At 27.6% G+C, this 23149-nt stretch overlaps 1 long non-coding RNA gene across 5 annotated transcripts in view; it reads right to left on the minus strand.

Moving 5' to 3' along the window:
- The window catches only part of LOC147816812 (uncharacterized), a 23197-nt gene extending 4385 nt beyond the window's left edge, over positions 1-18812 (minus strand). Inside the window, exons 1-4 of one of the 5 annotated variants that reach the window (XR_015432422.1) lie at positions 18648-18757; positions 15449-15469; positions 15104-15247; positions 11405-11527 (exon numbers count right to left, since the gene is read on the minus strand). This is a non-coding gene — a long non-coding RNA (uncharacterized LOC147816812). The other 4 variants (XR_015432408.1, XR_015432418.1, XR_015432385.1 and 1 more) reach the window with 4 other exon arrangements.
- Between the last annotated feature and the right edge of the window lie 4337 nt (positions 18813-23149).

Genomic DNA, 23149 nt, shown 5'->3' on the forward strand with positions numbered 1-23149 from the left:
ACAATTCAGCTATATTAGTGTTGTAAAATTAACTATTTTTTATTTTTATCTGCTTATTTTCACTCAATATTTCTATTTAGATCTACCATACCTGTGCTTTTTTTTTAAATTTTTGATATTGCTTAATTTTATTCATTAATGTTTCTAACTATTTTCTAAAAAATTAACCTAAATATTTTAATACAATATTAAATATATGCTGATAAATAAATATTACATATTTAATAATGTATATTTTAAATCAAATTTCTTAAAAAAAAATTTTTTTTTTAAATGTTGATAATACGTTTGATAATTGGATATATAAGGTGTGATTTATCAAAAATCAAGATCAGTAAAATGGAAAAAAAATATATAAATATTTATTTATAACATTCTGAGAAGGAAATCAGATAGTTATCAATTTCATATCTATTTTTAAAATTTAATTAATTTAATATGCTTTTATATTTAATAATAAACTCTTAAAATTTATTATGCATAAATACAACCCATGGGTTTTGTTGCTCAAAATATATCAATTCATATCGTAATGTATCGTGATGTTCGAAAAAATCAAATATATTTGGCTTTTTAGGCAAATAAGCTAGATATAAAATAATTTTTGCATTATCCCTATTAATTCAAATTTACCATATATTTTTCACTTCATAAATTGTTTAAAATTGTAGTTTCCCTGAACATAATCAAAGACTAATGATTTCAAGAGTGTTTTATAATTAAAAATTCAAGGTTATATTTAAAAACATTAAAAAAGCACTTCTAAAAGAAATGCCTGTGCATGAACGAAAAGAATTGTCATTGTATTTAAATTTTAATACATAATCATTAAATTAAAATGTACTCATTAAAATGCAGCATATTTAGTATTTCTCTCAAAATTTAGTTGCTGTCTAAATGCTTCACCATATAATTAAGCAATATATTTTATTTATGAATCAAGTTTTGTTTCAAATTTATTACTCTATAAACAAAATTAAATCTGATTTCACCCTAATTAGTATATAATTACAATATTTTATTTTTCACATAAGGAGTTAATAAATGTGACTGATCAAGTTCGAACATTGTAGGTTAATATAGACTGCACAAAACAGAAAATATCAGTTAGTAAGCAAATTTACTTAGAAAGAAATGTTTAGTGACTGTTTACAGGATTTTAACTTTTTACAGGAATGAAATGTTGATAATTTCATATTGGAACGGTGAGAACATTCTAAGAATTGGGCTTTCTTTTCGATGAGAACCATTGTTTCTTGATGGTAAAAAGAGTTGGATGAAATGAAAATAAAGACTAAGCAAAATTTAAAAAACTGAACATAATCATAACAAAATAATGCATTATTTTTTTGCATTGAGTTTTAAATTAAATTAAAATTGTTTCTAAATGTATTAGTTTATCCTTATTTACCATTACAGTAAATTGGATTGCATTTAAGAAAACATTTTTTATTTGGATTTCAATTACTTTTTAAAATTAATATAACTATATTAAAGTAAATATTTTAATAATTGGTATAGATATAATTGTTTATATTAATTCAGGTTTTATTTTTGAAATTTACCAGAAACTGCCAAATATTATGCTTACTAATACTTTCTAGAAACTAAATCTATTTAAAAGAACTATAATTTTTAGAAATCAGTACTATTCTTGTGAAATTTTCAAACATCGTTATTCACGTGAGAACCAACATATTATATCAAGCAAGTCTTTAAGTTTGACTTAGATGAGTTTTTTTTTTAAATTGTGATGAAAGAAACCAAAAATTATATTCAATTGATTGAGATATATATATATTAACCATATGTTCTATGAAAGGTATGGTAGTTGTTGTTTAGTGCTAAGCTTCCTGATATTAATTATTCTTGTAGCAAGTTTATAAATAAATTTTCAACATTTAGATCTAAATGGAAATATGATTCTATAAATGAAATCGTGAATGGTAAAAATGCTTGTTTGTCAATATAATGAAATTGCGTTGCGCCATGTAAATACAAACATATAGTTGTATAATTAATTATTGCACCATTTTCACGTTACTTGAACTAAAAAAGAAGTTGCGTTACATAAAAAAATTATCGTGAAACTAAAACGTACTAAAAAAAAAAAAAACAATTTCTGTATCCAAAGTAATTTTATTGTTCATTTAAATTAACAAATTTTTGCACAAACGAGTTCCACTGATCATTACATAAAAGAAAATAAAGTAGAGGTTGAAGTTTAATCTCATACGATTCGAGAATGCGTGAGATTCCTTGATTTGGCGTGTTAAGAATTCGCACGCCAAACAGTGCCAATTGGAGTGCCCCAGAGTTAGTCAAAGTGGAATATCGCTTTCGGGACACCCTGTATAAATATAGAATATTTATTACATTAGGTATTACATTAACATAGTATAATAATTAGACCAAATTATTAGATACAGTGTAGTGTTTTTATAATTGCATGTTTTGCACGAGTACATATGCAATACTCTTAAATTTAAACATATATGTAATGGGTTTTTATTCAGGATATTTTTTATATACTTCCCATTTGTATTTATTTTTAACGCATTGTATTCCAATGTTAACCCATTGATAGACGAACTTAAGCAAGCGTGTTACAGCCGCGTAAGAACATTAAAGCTCTATAGAATATCACCTGATAATTAAGATTTTATATAGAATCTTAGAATGCGTGTAATAATTTGGTCAGACACTATTGATTCAGAACATGTAAATTATTTGGTAGAATTCCACGTAAAAAAATGATTTTCGAAAAATGACACTAAACGCATGTGCGCGAAAACTAAAAAAAAGTAGTTTCATATATTATAAAATTTGATAATTCTAAAAACAATTATTTTTCTTTTGACTTAGTAGTTCTGTTATCTTTATGAAGCTTTTAAATTTATATTTACCTAACATTTAAAAATAGTACCAACAAGAATCTTCATTGTGTACCTTGGTGCGTATAGCGACATACATTTAATAACTTTTAACTTTTTGAATAATTTTGAAATGTAATCCCCGAGTTTTAAATATTTTTATTATAATTGATGTTAGATTCTTTACAATGATTATTGATTTTGCATAATTAAGATGGTTTTGAAACTGAGATTTGATGCAGTATTGTATTTTATACTTAAATATAAAACTCCGCATTTAAAAAAAATAAATTAAATAACATTTAACATTTGAAAAATTTATCTTCTTTTACTTAATTGAAACTTGAATTCTGTATATGTGTACCTAAAATTATTAGCCCCTGGCAATATAATTCATATTTTAATTTTCTTATTATGTCTTACTGCCGGTGGCATAGTTTTAAAATCCGTTTGGAGGGGGTTATCTCCTTCTTACATTATATATGTATGCTACTGTGAATGACCCAAATCAGTGACTTCCACCGGTGAATGTTGACAATCACATAGTCGCTATGGTAAATGTGTGAAATATCTAGTTAAGTGCCCGGTATGCCCTACATCAATGTTTTTCAAAGATTTAGTGCCACTGCCCAGTATGCATTTAACCCAGTCTGCAATCTGCAATCCCAGTCTTGAAATCTGCAATCTAGGAACTGTGGTTCTTATATTTTTCTTATTTTTTGTGGTTTCCAATGCTTTTTTTCTGAGGGGGGGGGCGGGCTTACGCCTACTTATGTTCAATTCCGTATTCTTGTGAATTTGAACCCAATCCAGAAGACAAGGGAACTCCGGGATCAAGTATTGGGAGAAATTTGCCTTCATGGAGCACTTTTTTGATAACCCACATTTGCGTTACATGGAGAGAAAAATCACGAAAACCTCCCACGGTTAGCCTGTTGGCAAAGGGACTGTAACCTATGATCTGTCTATCATTGAGTATATTTTACGTCAGCACACAGTGGGCAAGCATCAAAAGTTTCGTGACCAAATTTAGTATTTCGATAAAATTTGTATTTAGGGGTTTTAATGTGCAGGTAAATTGAATTCTTAGTTGAAATTTTGAATTACACTGAAAATACCCCCCCCCCCCAAAAAAAAAAATGTCGGCTGAAATATGGCGAGCAAAAATTAAAAAAATAATAAAGTACGTTTAAATAGTTAAATATAGCAATGAAAATATAATAATTTTCGTAATTTTATATTAAAAATGAAAAGCAAATTATATTTCCTAAGTAATGTTACAAAATAACGCAGATTAATAACAAAATGACGCGAAAACATTAAAAAAAACATAATTTTTGTTTTTCGGTATATTTAGTTCACCTTTGCAATACGGGCAAAATGGGGCAGGTTTTTTCGAAAGAAAAAACATCAAAGAAGACAACAAAAAAAAGTTTAGCCAATTACCTACCTCGTGGAACTTTTTGGAATTAATTTTCGAAAGTCATTCAAACATGGCAAAATTTCAAATGATAAGATATTAACTATAAGTTTGTCAAGAGTTTTAACTAATCCAACAAATTGAAAAATTGTACTGTAATTTAACACTAATTACTCTAATAAAAACGTAATAGTGAGGTGAAATTCCTATATATATTTCTGAAAGAAAATTTAGAAGTTACATTCAAAGCAATTTTTTTAAATATATTTTTCATTAAATTGTACTTTGTCAGCCCAAAAAGTAAATTATAGTGTTTGGAATGATTATGAATACTTAATTTGCGATATATTAAAACTGCCTACACATATTTAATTGAAAAATTAATTTTTTACTTTTGACCAAATAGCATAGTCTTCAGCACTGTAGGATTCGTATCGATCAGCTGTCGCTCAGGATCGAACCCAGTTCATCTCATTGGGAGGCGAACGCTCTATCCCATGAGTCGCCACGACTTCAAAGAGGGAGAGGGGATGAGAGTTATGAGCATGCTTGCTTAGGACCTTAAATTATCCTTATTTTAATTTCTTTTTTTTAAGTGCTAGTGATTATAGTGGCTAGTGTTAAGCTCCTAACATAATTTGTTGAAAAAAAGTTATATTGGTAGTAAAGTATTTTGTCTTAGCTAAGTATGAGATTTGTATGTGTCCTAACATATTAGCTGCAAGAATCATAAAATTTTACCCACCGTCCTTGCGATTGAAAATACTTCAGATTGTCCACATTTCATTTTTTAAGCTTAATAATGATCTAAAACATATTTTTAGCATTTTTTTAAAATTTCTCTGATATGGGAATTGGTGTGTTTAAAGTTAAAATTCAAAGTTTCGTTTGTCAATTCCACAATTTAGCCACAATTTTTTATTGTTATAGCTTTTTTTAAAGGGAGGTTTAACGAAACTTTTAACTGAAATATTGATTTCCTACGAAAGGTTGAATGAACTTAGTTATCTAAAGTTTATTAACAAACAATTTTTGGTGGGTCAATGATTTATTTTCAAGAGTTAACGTGTGGAGGCAAAATTCAAACTTGTGGTAGGGTAAACCAACCATTGAATGAACAATTAAGAACAGCTTATATTTAAAAAAATCATAATATTTTTCAAATATTTAATTTTTGGTAAATGAAAGTGTCAACCTATTTGTTGCAGAATGTAAAAAAGGGGATGAAATTTTTAAATTATTATTTCAAGATCTTTGTGGTTCAAGTAATAAGTAGTAAGATAACTAAAGTGATCCTACCAGTGAATAAACATGAAATTTTAAAATGTTTGAACCCTTGTTATTATGAATATATTGAGACTTTTCATAATTCATACAAATGCGTGATTTTTTTTTATACTGAAATTGAGGCATACAATACTAATTATTTAGAAAATTTTTTCTAAATATGATGTAAGGAATTTGCGTATCGAAAAGTAGAAGTCGATTAAATAGAAGAAAAAAATTGGAAGTGTTTAATCTAATCCTTTTTCTTTTCCTCTTTCAGCTGAGCTAACAAAACTTGAGTTAATATTTGGAGACTATGAGTTAATGTTTGGTGAAAAATTCAATGCCGTGGTGTTTGGTCAAAAATAGAATGAAACGTTATGGGTCGCAACTTTTTTTAGATGCTTGGACTTTGAAAAAATTCGTAAATTAATTATTTTTGAGACCATTTTTTAGATTTTTTTTTTTAAAATTAGTTTTTTCTCTTACATTTTTCCCGGTTCATTTAAGTTTTCGTCAATCAAATATTGCCTTCAATCAAGAGGTCTTATCGTTTACAGGCAACCATAGTTTCTGGAATGATTGCAACTAAGGTTTGGGTTTAAATTTTGTAGTTTTAAACACAGAAATTAGTTTAAATTTTTGACGCAGAATTTTTATTAAACTTCATTTAATACTTCATTATTTTTTATTAATTTAGGTGAAAATAAGTAAAAAAATATTATATTCAGTACTTTAATAATTCATGGTTTATATAAATAAGGAAAGAAAGGCGTCCCTTTACAAATATCGACTCAAATGACAAAAAATTTTTTAAATTGCACTTTTTTTGCAGTTATTTAGAGAAACTGTTATTCATCATTGATAACTAGGTAAATTACAATTTTCGAATATGAGTGTTTACTACTTTGTTGAATGTGAAAAAATGCATATAATGTTTTTTTAATTTCTTATTTTAGTACAAATATATAAAAACTATCCAATAATGTAACAGTTTTTTGGTAATACTAGAACGCGTTTTTGTTTGTAATTTGAACATTAAAAAAATATTTATAAGGGACACCGATGTTCCATCTGGGTCAAAGGGTAAAGCTAATTTTTGCTTTATTTCTTCATTGAAGTGTTACTTAAAGCTTTTTGGAGGGCTAAAGATTTCCTTCGATCGGCTTAACATTTGAGACAAAATTCTTAGGATGATATATTTCTAAAATTCTAGCAAAATCACATTTTAAATATAACTATCTTTCAATGGATTAATAAAAGCGTCAGGCACTCAATTATGAGCTAATAATTTGTTCTGGTACGCTATTACTAGCTATTAAAGTGTAAACTTTATTTGTTGATTAAAATTTAGCTTAAGCAAGTTTATAGCAAAAACCTATTTTTGAGGGTTGGATAATCATTTTCTACTATTTGTTTGTTAACAAAATTATCTTTTCTGATTGCCACTTTAACAATTTAATCATAATTTATTTTTGATGTTTTCTTTTTTTACAACGGTTTTTAAAAGAGATAGATGCAAAATTTAAACTTAAGGATTTTTTGCTAGAAATTTGTTAAACATGCTTATGCTATAACTTATTTTTGGTGGATACGCAGAGTACGAAAATGTTGGCCGAATTGGAGTGGTCTAATAATTTCCTTCAGTGGGGATAACGCTTGAATACAAAGTTGAACTTGTGATATCAAGGTCAAAAATTAGCCAAAGGTTAGCCATGAACTAACAAAAATTTCTATATTAGGAAGTTAAATTCAAAGGGTGATTTGGATTCAAATTTGTGATATTTTAGTCAATATTTATAACTTGCTTTGGCTATAACTTTTTTTTTCTTGTTCTATTTTAAGTTGTCATGTATAATTTTTCGCGGTACAGTTCAGCTAGGGCACAAGTCATCGCGGCGACAATTCACCGGGAGGACCACTCGTCGTAAACACAATTCATTTCGGCTACAATTTGTATTCTTCAAAATTTGTCGCTAGCACAATTGTCGAGCAAATTTGGATGTGCTGCAGGGCCCTCCGCGGGTCATCGTCTAACGAGCAATATTGGGAAGCGCTCCTGAGGAAATGACTTTTTACTTTCTTGTTTTGTTCCTGTGTTTTTGTTTTTCAACATATCAATTCACCTCTGCCCTTTGAAATAAATAAATATATATAAAACAATACTATCGCATATTAAAGACAAAATCATGAAAATTATTTGAAAAAACTTTTTATGGGATATCAAAAATGGTTTCTTAACAACCTTACTAGAGCATAGAAATCGAAAAAATAAAAAGAACTTTTTTAAAATAAATATAAGTTTCAGGATTTGACTGGAAAAAAATACTTTGTTCGAAAAAATGTAAGTAAATAAAATAAAATATTTACCATAATTCAAGTGCTAGAACAAGTTTAATCAACATTCTATACTTAAGCCAATTACCAAGTTTTAACTTAATGGGTTTATTAAAAGTCAAAATATTTGATTTGAGAAAAAACAGATAAAAAGGCATAACTTTGAATAAAGAAAAATATGTAATTTTGCAGACGATTTCAATTAAGACAATTAATGAGATACTTTTGCTTTCAGTAAAAAGTTTGCAGTATTTTCGCTATAATTTTAGAAGTTTAGAACTGTAGAAGAATTAATATATTATCTTTGGTATTTAAATGCTCAGCATAAAATAAGTTATAGCACGCATTTTTTTTCCTTCTAAAAATCGAAAATTTTGTTAGGAAAAATCTTCGAGATCCCTTAAGGGTGCATGATAGTGATCCAAGAAACATACATTCTTTTGAAGTACACGCAGGAATTTTAAAAATAACTGTACAATGTTTTAGTACAATGTTTAAAAACTTAAACAGTGGTCGAACACGCATTGCTTTATACGTTTAACGAGTTCCTACAACGGGCGTACTAATTTGACGGCTAACATTGTTGTTGGTTGAATGGTTTATAGTGGTTTAGATTTTAAGATCATAAGTTAGTTAAAACTTAATTTGACCATAACTATTTTTAACGGCTATGCTAAAAGTCATCTTATAGTTTCTAAGAAATTTACTTTTACAAAAATCGTATTTTTAAAATTCAATTTTCACGAAGTACTCGATCGATTTCGCTCAAATTTTGTATTTTGCTGTGTAAAATTACATCCTTTAAAGTATAAATTACGTAGTTTACAATTCAATATCTTTCTGACTTTTATTAAATAAAATAATAAAAAATTATAAATATTTACGAAAAGTTATTCTCTGAATTGAATTATGTGGATAAATGAATTTTATAACTGTAACCTAAAATATCGTCTTCACTAATTAATTAGCATATCACCTTCTCTAACCATTAATACTGGGTCCTAGAATGTGAAGATCCAATCATCAGATCAAAAATTATTCTGGGTGGTTCATTTCTTGAATTTTTTTTTATGCAGTGTACATAATGTTGCCAACCTATGATATGTCACATAAGAAATTTGACAAATAAGTAAAAAAAAAGTTATTAAGATGCCTAATCATGTCTTTAATAACAACTTCTTTTATTTGTTACTAACTTGCCTTTAACAGTTAACTTTGTTTCTGTGGAATGTTCAGTAGCATGTGAGATAAATGTTCCACTTTCTCGTGATCTATCATAAACAATCTACAGTTGCCACCTGACGGTTTTCAAGAGTACGCCAAAATTAGCAAAAATAATTAATAAAAGAAATGAACACATCTAAGCTTCCTCAATTATTTAGGTTTCACTTCAAGTGCGTATGAATACCCAATTCAGTATAAGCTTGAAATAAAGTATTCACTCTTTTCAAGTTGATATTTGTTCAAAAATTGAGTAACAGAATTTTTAAAACAATTAAAAAATAAAGCATTTCAAAAATAAATAATAAGTTCGTGACTAATTACATTACTGAATTATACACATTTAGTACATATTTTGAGTACTTAAATAGTACAGTTAACAAAACAGTACTGAATAGTACACATTTTGAGCACTCCTCATGAAATTTAAAAGAGCAAATGATATTAGAAATTCCATAAATATCACAAATGATTGCTACAAAAATTAAAATAATCTGTAATAGTTTTGAAATTTCACAGAATCATAAGATAAATATAATGAACAAAATATTTTTCAGCGGTAAGGGTCTGGTAGAAGTTCTGCTTAAATGTCTTAAAAAAATTCGACAAATACAACAGTGAAAATTTTAACCATTAAACTACGGCTTAACAAATTATCCACAAAAGCAATATCATTTTTCTGCACGTTGAAGAGTTTAGAAACATTTTGAAATATATATGTAAAATACTGGCTTGTATTTTTACGTCGTATAGTATGGGGTATATACCTTTTTAATTTTTTACTCATTAATTATTAATTTTATTTTTATTGATTAAGGCTTTAATATCTAAATACTTTTTTAACTCAGACATTACACACATTTTACGCAAACTTACAGAAAAATGCGTTAGTATTTCTAAAAATTACATAAATTAAAAGTGCCCAAAATCACAGTAGTCCAGATAGTGTATCAGGCTGGCCACTAACATTCAATAAAAAATTCCTTGACTTTCCTCTGAGTTTTAAAACTAATGGTATAATTTCATTATTTGTAACTAATACAACACATTTTTAAACACAATTTTTATTCAAGGTTCAATATGTTTTTTAAAAAAAAAACTTTTTAAAAAGGATTAAACTTTGCAAGCACTTTTTAAGAGGGAATTCTGGTAGATAATAGGCATCATTCATAAATGTCTAGGAGACATTATGAACAACATACACAAATTTTTTACTGTGTTACTTATTCTTGAATAACGTATAGAGTTTGAAAACATTCAAATAACAAAATATTGAAGCTGAATTCAAGCAAAAATAAATCATTCTCAAAAACAAAATAACATGTATGACATTTAAAGAATAAGTCAAATTTATTCTTCGTTCATCAGTGTCAAACTTATATCTATAAATGATACTTGCTTCATTATTATTATTACATATTTAAAATTCCAAACAAATAATGTACTGAGTAAATATGCTCATAATGACAGATATAATAATTTAAAGGAAATTTCTTCTAACATAAGCAAAAAGCAGAAAAATATTGCAAAATTCTGTTTAAGTTTTTTACAGCTATGATGTTCAAATATTTATATTAATATAGTATTAAAAAAGTTACTATTAAAGGTATTAGGAAATGTAAAAATTACCAATAATAATAACCCATTCATACAAATAAAAAAAATTATCGAGAGAATATTATTATGTTTCAGATAAAAGAATTATTTTAACCCGCTCCATTCAAAATATATCCGGGTGATGTTCCACCCTCTATTTTTCATGACCGTGATATTTCCGGACTATTGTTTTTTAAAAGTGACGCGCCAGTGAGATTAAAGCAACTTTATTTTTTATGCCCGAATTATGCATATTACCCAATCTACACACCAGATGGCAGTGCAAGACTATCAGCACTCATCAAACATGAAAGCTAAAAAATAATTCAAAAACTAAAAATGAGTACATGGACTGTATAAACACTTAGTTTTGTATAATTTTCTTTAAAAAAAATTTTACGACTGCTTTCTTCAAAATTATGCTACTATTAAGGGGTAAAATGCAATCTTTCACTTAATTGATTTTGATACCGAAACAATTCATTGAAAAAGATAATTTTTTCTAACTCTTTAAAAATTTTTTCACTGACAATTATGATTTAACAATTACATTATAGTTTACAATTTAATGGTTTAACAATTACACTAAAAATTACTACAATTTACACCAGTACTGAGCTTTAAAAATACTAAATAATGCAATATTTTTGGGCTTTTGTTATCAAAATATCTGAGATTTAAGAAGACGTACCGAAAGCTCTCCAAAGTCACAGATGCTTGCTGTCCTGAAGGAGTTTTTGTCACTGAGTAGACCACTGCCGGGACTGTTGCCGCATAATCAAATTATAAGGACTCAACAGGCTTCTGCTAAAACCTAGAAATGCGCAAATTTTTGTTACAGTATCAAACATATTACTTTTAAAATACATTACTTATGCAATATACAATATATTACTCATATTAAAATATTTTATTAATTAAGTATTAATTTTTTAAACTTTGAAAACAAACAGGAAACTATCAAGGTTTTATCTTTTCAATCGGAATTCTTTGTGAAAAATTAATATGTTTAATTATATTGATTAGATTAATTCATTAAATTACTATTTATCAAAAGCAGTGGTTGGAAAAACTGGTTTTTTTTTTCAGTAGTTAACAGCAACTACTTTTTCTTTTTTTGAAATGTAATGACTACAAACTACTTTCGAAATGTTTTCCAAAAATGGGGAAATCGTGACTACAAGTTGGACAAGAGAACTTAATTTTCACCAGTATTCAAAATGAATTTGAATAAAAGATTAGCTTGATTAAATATGAGAATATATTAAGAAGTTTTAATTTCTGTTTAAATTAAATACTTTTTTTTTATTCTAAAGCACTTTTTACGAATTTGCTCTTTCAACTTTCAAACGGTACGCTTTTTTCGACAGTGGTTTAAGAAATACTTGGAAATTATCAAATATCTGTGATTTATGCGATCAATGCTTTTTTATATCCAAAACATTGAAAGAAAAATTTTAGTTTTTATTTCATTCTTTTTTATTGTTTAAACTTGATTGCTATTTTACTCTGAAACAATATGCATTTCTCTCTTTAGAATCACATATTTAGTTTATAATTATCTCAAATTAATCGACCTACTGTTGCAATATTGTTTGACCTTTTTTTACGACAGTGACCAAATATAAAAAATCCAATTTATAATCAAATTTTTTTTTCAAATTTTTTTCTACCTCCCATATTTTGAGGGTCAGGTATCCAAATATGTAAAAAAATGTCTGTTTATTCAGATAAATCATTTTTTTTTTGTCTTTGATTTCGTAATTTAATGAATTGTTAGGACTAATTAAATAGCATTTTGGTAATCCCCTCTGGAACCATTAAAACTTCCAATTAGTTGTTGAAAATTAGATTATTAGACAGAATGTCTGGAATTTGTACACGGAACATTAAAGCTAAATTAAAAATTAGATATAAATAAGTATTCAAAAGTATTTCAGTGTTTTAAAATGCGATTCATGAGATTGGTTATGAAATTCAAGCATGTATAGAGAAGCTTACATACAGGCTCATGTGGTTTTTCCTTCGTTGTTAAGTTGGATTACAAAATGTCGATAAGTGAAATATGTTCTATTTGCAGAATAATTTGTTGGGCTGACGAAACATTTTAGTGGAATAACGATTTTGTTCGATGGGCTAACGTATTGTGGAATAATTTCAAATGTTGCTCGAAATCAAAATTTTTGGTAATATAAGAAATAGTCGATTCATCAAAAATTTGATACAATCCGTTTTGGCTGTAACTCTTTTAGCAGTTGGACTAAAAAAATTTTTTGATAGGCTCCCCAATAACAGTTAATGTGATTGTTTAATCAAAAATCATTTTAAACTTTTTTTACTATATCTGACCAACGAAAATATTTGTTGGTCTATTGCTCTAACATTAATAGGTTAATTTCGCACTTCTTTCCTTCTTTCTGGCAAAAACTTGTTTAGACAAAACTTTTTCCCGTGAGGTAACAATTTTAACTTTTGAAGATAAATTCAATTTTGTTTTTTATAGGTTTAAATTCGGCTAAAACTTGTTTCGACTGCAGTTTTTTTTATGACAAACAAAAACGGTTAGTGGAACTTAAAACAATTCTTAGAAATTACGAAATATACAAAAACAAAAATTAAGAATAATCATTTAATGATCTTATAATTTTGAAGAAAACGATTATAAAAGTGCTTTTTTTTTATTCAACAGAATTAGACTTCCTCCTTTCACATTAGTTGCTACATTTAGGTCAAAAATCTGGACCGACTTAGTCGCTACATTTCAAGTAGGAAGAGTGAATATCAAAGCAGTTAAGTTTACCGACACCAGTAAAATTATATAATTTATGGAATTTGTGATTCATTTGTCTGGAAAAAAGTTTTTACGCTATTGTTGGCAGATAAGTCCTTTCAATATGTGTTAAGAGCATGTGTACCCCGGGATTTTTAAATAATTTTTTTAATTTTTTAACCCAGAATTTTTTATATCTCATCAAATTATTTTGATGGTTTATGTTGGTTTCAGTGCGATTCATGATGGTCCAATATCATTTGAAGGTCACCATCATCCAACATTTTCCCTTATGCGTTCACAATATTTGATATGCCAGCAAACCTGCATCATTCCATGATGGAAAATGCTACTTTATTATTATGATGGCTAACCATCAAGACAGGTTTGATTCTCATGGACCAACAATCCGTGAATGTTCCTTCTATACTTTTCCATGATGGTTTAATCAAAATTTCCATCTGTTCTCTGGAATAATCCATCAAAACAATTCGGGATTTTTTATGTTGGCCCCTCAAAAATCAGTCCGAATTTCTACTTTGGGGTGATGGTTGTTCATGATCGTTCCAACATTTTATTTCTAAGAAACCATGATGGAAATTTCTGATGATTTGACATGAGAAAAACAACAAAACTAGTTGCTATACCAATGTTGGACAATCATAAATCAGTCAGAACTCATACATTGGAGAGATGGTTACTTATGTTGTTTACCATAGAAAAATATAATGGTTCATGATAAAATGGTTCATTGATGGTTACCATCAAGATCATGTTGGTTCATCAATGGAAAATTATCGAAAATTTTGACTTGGGTGGTTTAAGGAAAGAATGATTGGTAAATAAATTTTGTTGATTGATAGCGTAACATCCTGAAATCTCTGAATAATGTTCATACGAAATCATCAATATCAGTATAAAAGTAATCAAATGTAGCAATAATTTTCGGACATAGAGAGTATAAAACTAAGTGTGTGAGCAATATCTTTTTTAATTTTTGAAATTTTTTTTAGCTTAAAATAAAATAATGACGAGCGCTGACATCTAGCTTAAAATAAACTATCTCTAAACTGAAATAATCTAATACTTCCATCTGATCTTGAGAAATATATATGATTCGGAGCATAAGAAATAGATTGTCTGAACCTTTTTTTTTTTTTGCGTATCATTTTTTAACACTATCAGCCTGGAAATATCACGACCATGAGGAAATCGAAAGCAAAACTTCGTCATTTTGACAGGAACGAGATATTTCGGCGGCTCCTCTGACTGAACTACTTTCTCAATCACGACAACTCTATAATTTGCGAGAAAAAAAAAGTACGTTTATTCAAGGGAAGTAGAATTGTTTGTCTAACTTAATTAATAGTTAATTAATTAGCACTATTTGATGTTACTTTCCCTTGTACCATTATGATTCAACCTTCTTTTCTGGTTACTAGAACAAAAGTTATTTAGAATTATATCTATTCAATTTTCGCATAATGCATATTAGCGTGAAAAAAATGATACAATAAAAAATTTAAAAAAATACTGCTTTGTGCAATGTGTATTTAGTTTTAAAATTAATAGCAAAGTTTTAAATAGTCGATAAAATAGATTGAAAAGTTTTTTACTTACAAATAAAATGGCAATATTCCAAAATAAATTTTCTTGCTCTGTTAGGTCTATATCAGGCAGTCAGTCCTGCAGGATCATTTTGGAATTAATCTCAGGCAGACTCTAAGCAACATAACAGATCCCATTTTGTCAGATTCTTCCTCTCTGTCGGAGTATTAAGCAGAAATATATAAGCAGAAATATATAGATAAATTACGTGGGTTTATAATAAATTAGAGACATGGTAAGCTTCAAAAATTGTACAGGTCATAAGAAAAGAAATTAAAATTGTAAATAGTTAAAGATATTGGAAACAACTGAAACATAGCCTAATAATAACGACTGAAAAAGAATAATTAGACTTACCCAAATTTTTGATAACAAGAGCTAAAAAAAAGGTTAAAAAGCAATAAAATAAATTAGATAAAAACCAGAAAAAAAATTTCTATGTAACACATTAGAAAATAAATGAGAAAAAAAATTTATAAAAATAAAATTAATAACATAAAATATAATTACATGAAATATAATTACATAAATTAATTACATAAAATTAATAACATAAAATTAATAACATAAAATTAATAACATGAAAATGAAAATTTGCAAGGAATTGGAAGGCATGACAGAAGGATAAAATCGGAAATACTTGAACTAAATATTAAAAAAAAACAGAAAAACGAATGCGAAAGATGAAGTTTAAACTTTATAAAAGCAGGAAGATACTGAAAACGAGGTAGGGCGATGGACATGAATGGATTTGATCGGTTACACTTGAACGGAAATGTTACCAATCAGAAAAACTAGCGCACACATCGCAGAAGAAAGGGATGAGAAATCATAGTTGGGAAAACGGTACATCAACTGAAAAAAATTATACATTTTCAATTAACATACAAGTAAAAGCACATTGGAAGTAAATACAGAATATTTCAGAAATTAAAACAGAAAAATATTGGAAATGAAAGCAGCACAACAATTGGAAATAAGAACACAGCAGATATTGAAATTGAAAACAAAACATATTTAAAAATACTATACATAAAAAATGGCACAAGCATTAAAAATAAGCAGAATATACATATTAATGAAAAACAATTATTAAAATCTGGAACACAATGAACAAAACTGGAAAACATTGTGAAAAAATTGGAAAAATCAAAAATGAAATTTAGAAGGAAATGGAAGAATTAGAAGGAATTGGAAGACATGACATTATGATAAAATCGGAAATACTTGGACTAAATATTAGAAAGAAAAAAAAACAGAAAAACGATTGCGAAAGATGGAAGATAAGGAAAACGAAATAGGCCGATGGTCACGAATGGTCAGGCGTACTTGAACGGAAATGTTACCAATCAGAAAAACTAGAGCACAACATCATAAAAAAAAGGGATGAAAAAACATAGAAAGGAAAATGGTACACCAACTGGAAAGAAAAACACTCATCGAAAAAAACATACATATTCAATTAACAAGACAAATAAAAACACATTCTAAGTAAAAACAGAATATTTTAGAAATTATATCGAAAATCATTGGAAATGAAAACAGCACATGAATTGGATGTAGGAACAGAACACATTGAAAGTAAAAACAAAAAATATTTAACAAATTACGCATAAAAAAAGAGCACATGCATTAAAAATAAGCAGAATATACATACTAATTTAAAAAAATTGTTAAAAGACAATGAATAAAGCTTGAAAACATAGTGAAAAAAAATTGGAAATATCAAAAACGAAATTTAGATGGAAAAAAATTCATTTGTACAAAAGTGTCACCAAGAGAAAAATATTGAGAAAGCTAAGGAAAACATGGAAAAAATATTTTTTAAAAAAAGCACCCATTAGAAAACTGGAACAAACACACATCGGAAACTGAAAAACATTAAAGAAAAAAAAAAACATTGAAAAAGTGGAGAAATCAAAAACCACAATGAAAAAAATAATGAATACGAAAAACGAAATAGGAAAAATAAAACATGAACGGATCTAATCAACGTAAATTGGATGAAAATCAATCGAAAAACATATTAGTAAAACATTCAAGAAAGAAATAGTAGACTACTTGAAAAAAGAAGACTACTGGAAAAAAATAAAAGCATTGGAAAAACAAAATACTCTCTGGGAAAAAACGTACCCAAACATTTGAAGCAAATAAAAAAAAAAAAGAACGTACATTTAAGATAAAAACAGAATGTACAATAAAAACAAAGAAAGAATTGACACAAAAACAGAATGGAAATTAAAACAGAACAAACATTAAAAAAATTAGCACATACCTGGGAATAGAACAAAGCATTAAAAAAAAATAGAAAGTGAACCATAATGAATAAAACTAGAAAGCACACCAAGAAACATTGTGGAAAAAAATGGGAAAATTAAAAAAAATTGGAGCATATATTGGAAAACAAAGATTGGAATACATACTGGATTAATAAAAATTTGATCACATATTAGAAAATAAAATTTGGAACAACTGTAAAGAATTAAAACAGAAGATCTATTGGAAGATAAAAATTTGAACTCATAATAGCAAACGCATTGGAAATAAAAACGAAAAAAAAAAACACTCTGAGAAAGCTACAGAAAAACTGGAAAATGCAAGACACACTAAAAATGCACAGATTAAAAAATGGGACAACATTGAAAGAAACTAATTGGAACATATAAATTGAAAGAAAAAAAAATTGGAACGTACACTGGATGATAAAAAAAACACACTGGATAGATTATAATACTAGAATAAAGTTCTAGAAAACAAAATTGAAAAAACAAAGAATGAAAAAATTGTAAAACACATTGGATGAACTATAACACCAAAATAAAATACTAAGAAATGAAATAGAATTAAAAAAGGATGAAAAATATGGGAACACACACTGGATGAACTATAATACTAGAATAAAATACTAGAAAACAAGCTAGAATAAAAAAAGGATGAAAAAACTGGGAAACAAATCAGCGAACACATGAACAGTAGTGATTTGGAAAGCAAAGTGAAAAAGATTGGGGGGGGGGGGGAAGGACAGAAAACACACTAATGTGCATTAACATTTGAAAACAAAATAAAATTGGAAAACGCAAATACAATGATATGGTACCAATGAAATTCGCCGCTAGTCATTTGGAGAAAGAAAAGCGGAAAAAAGAATAAAATAGGAAAATGAAGTAAGAGAAAACATGATGAAAAAGTTTGAATAATATAGAAAACGAAACAAACGAATTTCGTCGCACATAATTTAAGAGCGGGCGATTCTCGAGTGCATGTTGAGAGCGGCGCCGCACCTGATTGAAAAATACGATAACCGACGCGTCGGTCCCGTCGCGACGGGCAATAAAATAAGACCCGAACTGAATTCATTCCAATAATAAATGGCCATTTAATTAAACAAAACGTAAGATAAATGAATACATTACCAGTACGATCTTACCTTTTAACATAGAAAAATGCACAACCATTTTGTGATCGTCACGTAAAAAATCTTTTTAAATTAATAAAAACTTACCTCTAACTATTCACTTACTTGAATCTGATTACACTCATGAATGCAGGTACTTACTGGAGTTTTCTGCAGACTCTAGGGAGGAAAAAGGAAGAAAATTAAACTGGATTCATAATGGGCAATCGAATGACTCGTTCTATGTGTAAATACAGTTATTCATTTTTTTAAAAAATAGTTTTTGTTTCTTATGCATATGTGGATGACCGAAATAGGTCGTTTTTGACTTCCACCAGTGAATGTTGACAAAGTCGCTTTTTGTCTGAAATATATACTAGGACTAGTTAAGTACCACTGCACGGTATACGCTACAACTGATGCATTTCTAAGGTTCAGTGCCAGGTATACATTTGCCCGGTATGCCCTACAGCATTGTTTTTCTAAGTGCCAGTGCCCAGTATACATTCAACTCGTACTCCAAACACTCACGTTTCTCCTAATCTACCCTCAGAAGATATTAAAATATCGAATAAATGTAATAATATCAACGAATAAATCAATATCAAATAGGATTTAACAAATATTTTTGACATAAACAACGGTACGGACAATGAATGTAGAAATCAACATTCAGTGTAATCAATGATGTCAACAGCTTTTGTACACTATTACATTCAAATCTTTATTAGTATTATTTTAACATTAAATCAGACAACAGTAAAGGTCCGCCATAAGGACAATCTACAGTAGAACGTGGGATGTTTTTCGCTGTAAGCCACTATGCATGTTTAACCATAAAATAGCGTTATTGTAAAATACTTCATTAAAGCGACTATGAGAGTGCTGACATTCACCGGTGAAAGTCGACATTCTCTGGATTCCGGCACTCACGGTAACACATCTTACTTATCTTCCATTATTTTCAATTTTAATTAAATGTATCCCAATTAAAAAAGTAATCATTTATATAAAATTTCATTCTTATATATTTTAGCAAACAGAAGAGAAAAGAGGACCATCTTGTGTTTAAAAATAGAATTTAACCCTTTAGAGCATGATGGCATTACAGCGAAACCACGCTTTTTTTAAAAACAAAAATTTTCCAAGCGCACTGAGGTCAATCTGCGAAACCAAAGCTCCAAAGTAAGATTTAATCCTTGATAATAACACTTAAATTGTATCTTTCGTTGAGAAAAATAAAACTTTTTCAATGCATTTTTTTCAATAATTTAAATTTATTCATTTTTTCCAAATAAAATTCGAAAAGTATTTAAAATTTAAACTGAAAGTTGTTATTTATGAGCTTCTCTCGACGTATAGATTTATCCTACAGTCCCTGGCCAAATTTTTAGACGATAAGATTCTAAAGTATTCTAATAGATAATATAAGATTCTAATAGCATACCTGCCAACTTTCACTCTTTCCGAGAATGGATTTTCAGAGTGGTTGTAAAACAATAAACGAAAAACAATCTGACTCAAAAATATATTTATATCCTGTTGAAATCCGCTTGTGCAAGGATTATTAAGCTTTTATCTATTAATTGTAATTATTTATATGCAGTGGTGGTCAAACTCATTTATAATTATCATTATAATTCAAAAAGTTAATTGGAATAACATGAGTATTGCTACCACTTTAAATATGAAAATAAAATCTTCCGGATTTTCCGGAAGAGTTAGCAGGTATGTAATAGTACATTGGTTAAAACTGCCGTGCAATACGTTAAAAATAAATACAAATAGGAAGAATAAAAAAATTCTCCTGAATAAAAACCTATTACTTGTATGTTTAAATATAAAAGTATTGCCTATAAACTCGTGTGAAGCATGTCATTATTAAAACACTACAGTGCGTTTAATAATTTGGCCTAATTGTTATAATATAATACATTATACAATAATTGTTCTATAATTTATATAATGTCTAATTTATCAAATCGTTGAATTTATGTTATAGATCGCTTAATTTAACCCATTGATACAAGAACGTAAACAAAAAAAACTCGCAAAAAACAATAATGGTGTATCACCTGATAGTTAAGATTTTATATAGAATCTTAGAGTGCGTCTAATAGTTGGACAGTATACAAATGTTCTTACTAAAAGCTTTCAGTTTTTACATTTATTTTTGTTGGTTTCAGACTGATGCCACCGTGCTGAAGATAACCTTTTTGTTCCCTTTACTAACTCAGCCAGTGAAGTGATTTATGAAGTTTCATTTCATTCCTGTGAAACAGTGTAAATGAACAGTCTCTATATTGAAAATATAAGGTTGGTAATTTCAAATCTCTTATCTGAAATTAATTTTTATTATCAGTCGTGTTCTTTTTGAACTAGTGATGTTACATTTCAGTGGTGTTAAATATATTTTCCATTATATTTCGATTTCTTGCTTTTATTTATCCAAAAAATATTGTGAATTCAATCAAACCCTTTCTTTGTTAACATTTTTATACTCCTGATTTCCAACTTCATGGCTAAAGGTTTGGGTAATTTTTTTAAAAAAATTGTATGTTAAGTATCATTTTATATTTATTTTATAAATCTTTATAACAATTTTTATGAAAATTAAAAATATTCTAAGATTAGTAAACGTATAAAATACGGGAAAATAAGGACGCATTATTATTGTACTTGAGTAAAAAATGCTAAAGTTTTGCTAGCTTTTAATATTTACTAGTTTTCTCAGTAGAAACATAATAAATTTATAAGTTATTTTCAGGTTTATAACTTATTTCATTAAATACAATGTATATTTTATGTACTGTAAAAATAACTATTAAAATGTTTAAAAATAAATGTAAAAATATTTTCTCGTTATATGAAATCAAGACTCCCCTGGAGGCCCATGTATGAATTGTTTCAATAAAACTATTTTTAAAGTCAACGGTAATTGAAATTTTAAAAAAAATAACTAGTTGTGTACTTAAAACCAAAATGAAAGCAGTAAAGGTTCGTTTTTGGGGAAACCGAAAATCGCTATACCTCGTTATGAACTAAAGGAAAATATGGACATTTTTTAAACAGTATACCTGATTACTTTTAAGTTAAGACTAAAAAGGTACAATTTGATTTACTTAAAAAAGGCAAATTTTATTGCAAAGAATAATGAATTATTTTATTTTTAAATTTAGATTTAATTTGTTTAGAAAAATTTAGCAGTTCACAGTATAATCTTATTAATAAAAGCACTGAAAAATCTCATAAAATTTTCCGATCAATATATAAAAATTTTTTATAGCAGAGTCACATTAAAAAAAATTAGTATCAAAAAGCTAATATTTTCTCATATTAATATAAAATTAAAATTCCTAAGTGAGTTCAAGATTTTCATATAATTTAAAAGTAGTCAATAATCTCAAACCAAAAACACAGACATATTTTTCTACAACAGTAATTTCGTGCCTGATCCCTAAATGTATTAAAAATTCTATGATGACACTGTATTGTTAATATGAATCTATTATTTTTGAGTCCTAATCTGATTCCAATAATGAAGAAGAATCATTTATAAAACGACAGAACTTTTGCCATAAATCCTGAAAAGTTTGAAACAATGAATCTTGTGGTTATATGGCCAACCCATATACAGTATACTATCGATATCTAAAAGTTGAAGGGTCGCTAAAAAAATTTCGAGATTGAGAATTTCCAAGATAACAAGTTCAGGACTTTAAATTATGCTCTAAAAACTATAAAAATAATTCTAAAATATTACTCCAAAAAGTAGAGTCATGAAACTTTAAGAATAACTACTGTTAAATATGCACACTTTTAAGCTTTTCAGAAAGGTGTTTTTCTAGTGGTAGGACTGGTAGGATAAAGCTATGTCGGTATTTAGTAACAATATAACTAACAATTAAAAAATCTATCAGTGAACTATCAAGCCTATAATATGTATGTTCAAATTATACAAATGTACTGGTAATCAAAAAACATTTTTATTTAGTGACCAATAAAGTGCATCTCTATATATTTTGCCACCACATTAAATATAAAATCTTTCGGGAAAAACAAGTATGAATACGTATCTAATGATAGTTGACTATAAGTAACAATTTTATTTTTAAAAGTAACAATTTATGCATTAAATAGGTTTAAAATGAACCTACATTGTGATTTTTGTAAAAAAAAAAAAATTCTTTTCTGTTTCGAAAAAATTTGACCTAGCAAGGTTTTGAGAAGATACTCTTCGACATAGGAATTCAAACTAACATTAGGTAAATATGTAATGGAAAAAATATTTTTTTGACATAGCAAGCTTTTTGAGATGTCGAAAGTATACTTTATATAAAATTAATAAACACTCCCTAAATTTAAATCCCCTACCTAAATGTTTTCACTGCAGTACCTGGTCAAATTATTCGACACACTATAAGATTCTACGTAAAATCTTAATTATCAGGTTACGTGTACGTTTAAATCTAAAAGTATTGCCCATAAACTTATGCAAAACATGTAAAGATTAAGAAACTACCGTATGACTAATAATTGGATCTAATTATTCCAATATAATAAGATATAATACCTGATGTAATAAATATTCTATATATATATAATAAGGTGTTTAATATATGGATACCAAGGCTCCTCGAAAGGGTACGGAAGGAAATTTATTG

The sequence above is a fragment of the Parasteatoda tepidariorum genome, chromosome 1 (genome assembly GCF_982258835.1).
Source record: "Parasteatoda tepidariorum strain Cologne lab strain chromosome 1, Ptep-v5.0, whole genome shotgun sequence".
NCBI classification, from domain to species: Eukaryota; Metazoa; Arthropoda; class Arachnida; order Araneae; family Theridiidae; genus Parasteatoda; species Parasteatoda tepidariorum.